We start from the raw sequence: 6,621 nt of genomic DNA on the forward strand, positions 1-6,621 counted from the left end.
ACCGGGCTAGTAGGTGAGCTCACGGGGCTCAAACCTGACGATGTGGCTAACACAAACCCTAGCAGGAGCCGCGCTTCGTAGAATCTACCACCGCATCGGAAACGCGACTCACTGAGAAGATCCGGCAAGAAACTCAGTGAGCTGTGTCTGTGGGTTAATTTAGCCACTTGCATACCAGATGCTCAACGATAACCACTCACTAAAAACATAATTAACCAACCAAGAATAGGCGAATGAAGAAAAACAAAACTAACGCTAAAATAACAGTTACGAATGGCACACATGACATTTAAATAAAAACCCGACTGTACAGCAGTCGCAGCCTTATTTAGTAAAAACTGCACAAATTAGCTATCGGTAGTCAAGTCTACAAAGTACCTAAGGCTGTTTAAAAGCTCGGGAAAGCGGTGAAGATCGTAGCCGTAAGAATTAGCGCACAACATTCTCATTGGAGCTCATCGACAGACGATCTCACAGTCCAAATGGTATTCGATGGCTAACGAAACTCGTGGAAATCACGTCTTAATTGTTTAGCGACTGTCACGCCTACAACTTCACCGTAAGAATTGAGAGGATGATATTAGCTGCTCACGCGGACTCACCGGAAGATTTAAAAAAAAAAACCACACCAATTTTCGCAAGACATGACGCGTTTAATACTAGTTTTACGTTCGGTTTCGTTTATTGTTTTTTATTATTTTTATTGTATTTTTTTTTTCGAAATTTCATATACTTTACGGTTTCCGTGGTAACGGATGACTAAGTCTTCGTCGTCGAAAATAATAAAAACGCTAAATGAAACCGTAAAACAAGTTTTAATTGTTAAAATCATTTTTACAGTTTAAATATGCTTAATAATATTTAATAGGGTCTTTTTTTATTTTACAGTTCGTGGCGCTTCTAAAACTTTACTTTTTTCGCGGTCACTGGATGACTTTTCATGTGTATATCTGAATGTAGATTGTGAATTACAAAAAAGTGAAGCGTTAGACAAATTTATGCATTGTCAAACGCATCCAGTAACAAGAACCAGGTAAATAGCACGCGCTGGTTATAATACGTAATCTTCATGGTATGGTCTCCTGAGACCACCTCGCCCCCCCCGCGCAGGCTCACACCGTGACAGCTCATCCAATAATAAGTGTTGTTTGAATAAGAAATATTTTTTCAATATAACGAGATGATGCCCTCTATGCCTACGCGTTTATTTGTGCGTGAGACTATGGTACAGACACGAGCAAAAGTCATAAAAAGATTTTTTTTTACTGCTTTTCGACTACCGAATTTTAATAAAGTAACAATGACAATCGACTGTGATCCGTCTTCATTGTGTCCGGGAATATTTCGGTCGTGTAGTTCGCAGACACCCTGATAACCTGACAAGGTTCATAGTTACAATTTTTCTAATGAAATACGTACATAAAAAATGTTCACGATTGACTTCCACGGTAAAGGAATAACATCGTGTAATAAAAATCAAACCCGCTAAATTATAATTTGTGTAATTACTGGTGGTAGGACCTCTTGTGAGTCCGCACGGGTAGGTACCACCACCCCGCCTATTTCTGACGTGAATCAGTAATGCGTTTCGGCTTGAAGAGTGAGGCAGCCGTTGTAACTATACAGAGACCTTAGAACTTATGTCTCAAGATGGGTGGCGCATTGCCGTTGTAGATGTCTATGAGCTCCAGTAATCACTTAACACCAGGTGGGCTGTGAGCTCGTCCACACATCTAGGCAACAAAAAAAAATACCGGCATGATAGAAAGCAAAAGGGCTAAGCGGCTGGCCAAAGCAACGGTCCGAGCATGTGAGGTGGCTGATGGAAACACCGGCAACGTGTGGCAACTCTCCATCAGGCAAAAAATTGGTGTAGAGAATCAGTGAGAAAACTACAGATAAGTCACGATAAGGGAATCTTTTGACATAGTGACATAACTGTAACGTTTTTATTATCTGGTTTGCTATAACCAACGCGTCATCAAAAAAGATGGGTACTCAAATTTCGCCATTATGCTATTAGAATGCCATGACGGAATGTTAGCGCTGTAAAAAAATTAAATTGATAACGTTAAAGATTGCAAGATGTCAACATTCCTCCTCGCGTCGTTTCCTCACTGCTGAGGGTCGTGACCATTATATGTCGACAGGATTTTGCTCCTTGTGATGTCCCGCCAGCGCCTCCGATCATTGGCCGCATGAAGAGCGTCGTGGAATGGGATCTCCGTGGAATGGGATGTCAACATTAAAGTTTATTAAATTCATCATTCTTCATTCATCAACAGCCCACAGTCGTCCACTGCTGGACATAGGCCTCTCCCAATCCACACCACTGAGCCCGGTCTACGGCTCTCTTCATCCACTTCTTGCCGACCACCGTTCGGAAGTCATCGCACCACCTAGCCAGGGGGCGTTCCGCGTTACGTCTTCCGCTGCACGGTCTCCACTCGAGAACCCGTCTGCTACAGCGATCGTCAGTTTATTCATCAAAGTTCAGTCATCATCGATCAAAGTTTATTAGCCCACTCCGGCTCCGCTCGGGTCTTTAACAAAAATTTCAACGATTTAAGACATTGTTTTTTTTTTTTTTTAAAAAAGAACACTTATTGCGGCATAACTATAGTAGTTTTTGTAAATAATAGTGTGTTCTACGAAAACGTAGTACATTATTTTATTCTATCATCAATAGTTTTCGCAGGGCACGCGATGTAAATAATATTTTAGGTAATTTTTTTACACCTTGGGTTCCATTATTGGAGTTTTCAGGAGAGTTCAAAAAAGATTCTAGCCTATGTCAATCGGGTATAGTGTAGCTTCCAAACAGTGAAACAATTTCGGTTTCAAATCGATTCAGTAGTTTCGGAGCCTATTCAATACAAACAAACAAACAAATCTTTCCTCTTTATAATATTAATATAGATTAATACAAAACACTTTTGTGCGTTATTGTACTTTTCATACAAGTAGTTACTCGACTGGCAGTACAGTGTCAATAACATTTAGAGTGCCCAACTCATAACTGTTATAAGCTAGTGTGAGATCGCGGCCGTTCTTGTTTATTTTTACATTAACCATAAACATTCAATCGTGTTTGAGCTGACAGATCAGAAGAAAATACCAGATTCGTGAAGACACATAGCGTCACAAGCGTTTCTCAGAGCCTATACGGATTTTGGTAGCAATCGAAGACTGTTCTTAATGTATCAATAAACAAAAACAAATTTCATTACCGTTACTAAACATGGATGCTATTAAACAAATAATAAAAATAATTTAATTAGAAGAGCGTCGAACGATTTATTATTATTTATTATTTATATTTATTGCCCTTCGAGGCAGACGAGTATACAGCCCACCTGATGGTGAGTGGTTACCGTCGCCCATAGACTACAGCTGTGCCAGGGGCAGAGCCAGGCCGCTGCCTACCGCTTAATACTCTCCATAAGCCTCGTTTGAAGAAGTACATGTCATATCGCTCGAGAACACCGTGGAGGGGAGCTCATTCCAAAGCCGGATGATGAACATGATACAGTGGAGGAGTTACAATCCTCAATAATGACGAGAGCGACGCAAAAAGGAGGATCAGGACTGATATACTTTGCCTGCAGAGCAGAAGATATACCTATCGAAGATCATGTTTTCTTGCTCAGGACTCAGTGGCCATTTCTCGTGTCTGTCGCTAACTTGCCTGTCGTGTAGTATGCTTGCTTCACCACAACAATCGTCTCAGCCCTAGATGAAGCTAAAACTTGGATCCCTATGAAAATGTTAAACGCTAAAATGTATTTCTGAAGTCATTAATAAAGGTATCTCCGAACGCATAGAACGCATTCCAAACAATGGAATGTCTTAACATTGTTTGTTTAAGGCGAAGATTTTTTTAATTTTATTTTGATAAAATCGTCTGAGTGCTCTGATGAAGTGCTTGAGATGATCCCATCATCTCGTTTTTACCATCGCACCGCCCGCCACCGGAGTAGAGTTCATCCATACTACCTGGAGCCAATGCGTTCATCCACAGTTCGTTTCCAGAGATCTTTTTTGCCACGTACCATCCGGCTTTGGAATGAGCTCCCCTCCACAGTGTTTCCCGCGCGCTATGACATGTCCTTCTTCCAACGAGGCTTGTAAAGAGTACTTACAGTCTGCCTACAAGGACAATAAAAAAATTCCGTAAGCAAATACCTTGGTGTCCCGAAGTCGCTCCCAAAGCTGGGAACAACAATGGGAAACTTCTTGGAAAAGCATGACAACAGGACTAAAATGTCCATTTATACGCAAAAAAGACGCACGGTCTGAAGCATTCAGCCGAGAATGAGCAATTCCCTTCAAGTACTATAGTAGCATACAGTAGTTGCATTTAGTGGTGTAACATATTGCAAACCCACAGGGATAAGTACCTCCATCTTGCCTGTTTCTATCGCGAAATAGTAATGTGTATAGTATAGCATCCCAACGCTACGTAGCTTTGAAATATTGCCTCTAGATTGGTGATAACTTCAAATTGCGACATTTTCAAGCTCCGAAAACCATGCGTTGGACTTGGAGCTGCAACCATCTCCTTTATGTTTTCAGCATCCACTGCTGGACATACGTCTCCCCCAAGTCACAATTTTCTTTGAAAGGATTTCTTGGCATTTAAATTTCTTTTACTATCTAAGAAATCCGTGTACTATTCTATACGTATACACTATCATCCAAAACGTATTCGTAGGCAGCGGCTTGACACTGCCCCTGGCATTGCTGGAGTCCATGGGCGACGGTAACCACTCACCATCAGGTGGGCCGTATACTCGTCTGCCTACAAGGGTAATAAAAAACTATCACTTGACATTTAAATTTATTTTAATATAAGAAATCCCTGTATACGTATTATACTATCATCCAAATACTTCGTCCTCATCGGATACTCTTAGCAGAGTAGTCGTGGCTGTCGATGCACAGGGTTACGTCTCGTCGTCGCCGCTCGCTTCCAAGGAAGCCACACGTCGAGTGATGTTCCTCCATTGGAGGCGACTGTTAACATTGCGAGCACATTCCAAATACTACCATGACTCATTTTTCCTAAACCTCTTTAGTTGAAACTATTTTCTGTCGCCTCTGACTGCGCCTTAACTGCCAAAGTTTGAAGCCTAACTTTTGTTCGGTCGCCCTTTGAGTCGCTATCTTGCTGATTTATAGTCCGTCTCTGAACACGAAGCGGTTTCAGTGATGAGCGCTAGCGGGTTATGTAGCGATTCAGGAATTCGCTGATAAAAACTGTTGTAAGAAGGACTAATTTTCTGGTGGTAGAACGTCTTGTGAGCATGCACGGATACGTATCACTATCCTGTTAGTTTTAGCCGCGACTCAATGATACTTTCCTGTGGTACGTGGTAAAAAAAAAAAATGTGGGCACTCGGGGACTGCCGCGGTAACGCTATTGCATAGCATTTTTTATCAACTTATGCAATTGTAATTAGACAATAATAATTTAATATTAAAACAATAATTAAATAAGACCACGCTATATTTATAAACATTATTAAAAGCAAAACATTAACTGTCCCTTTCACACTCATAAGCTAGACCGCACGAGAGAGAGATGGGCAGACTTTACATGATGCGCATGCAGTGCGACGTCACGCTGCGTGCTTATTCACAAACACTACACAAGCGCAACGTGTGAATGTGCTGAACGCGAGCTACAATAACATCGTGTAATAAAAATTAATCCCGCAAAATTATAATTTGCGTAATTACTGTGGTAGGACCTCTTGTGAGTCCGCGCGGGTAGGTACCACCGCCCCGCCTATTTCCGCCGTAAAGCAGTAATGCGTTTCGGTTTGAAGGGTGGGGCAGCCGTTGTAACTATACTGAGACCTTAGAACTCACATCTCAAGGTGAGTGGCGCATTTACGTTGTAGATGCTATGGGCTCCAGTACCCCGTTAACACCAGGTGGGCTGTGAGATCGTCCACCCATCTAGGCAATAAATAAATAAAAATAAAAAACGTGGTAGGCAGAGTGGGGGGTGTTAGGTTATATTTTCGTTACAGAATTTGTTCATTCGTTCGATGGGCTCAAATCCGGCGATAAAAGCTATGCAATATCTTAACACTAATGCGTCCTTAAAAACTTTCTTTATTTAGAATCAAAGTCCTCTCAAATTCGTAAAGTTCCGAAGGTACCTTAGACTGTAGAAAGCGCGGGCTTCGTTCAAGCAAAGCCCTAATTCTTAAATCGTGGAATACTAAGCTCATCTAAAGTGGATCTGCTCCTGTAGCAGACGGTAGTAAAAATACAATACAAGTAGAAACGGTGCTCTCAAGCGATTGCTCGGAGAACCCATTGAACATACAGTCCAAAACACTGAGATAGTCTCCATCTAAAATCCGCCCATATACCCAAACCCTGATTTAGATTGATACGTATGCGTTAGACCGTCAAATCCCACATATCCCTCGTGCCCCCTTTTTTTTACCCACGTCCGAACCTCGCACGAGACTGGACGCTGGACCGGCGGTCGTCTAGCGTGCCCCCTAGGTGCAGACACCTAGGTGTTCCTGCCCAAAAAAAAATAAAAAAAAATACTCTATATCATTAATATGTCACATCGTACGAATATCGCGTGCTGTTTCT

Source organism: Bombyx mori, chromosome 23 (genome assembly GCF_030269925.1).
Source record: "Bombyx mori chromosome 23, ASM3026992v2".
In the NCBI taxonomy this organism is placed as follows: Eukaryota; Metazoa; Arthropoda; class Insecta; order Lepidoptera; family Bombycidae; genus Bombyx; species Bombyx mori.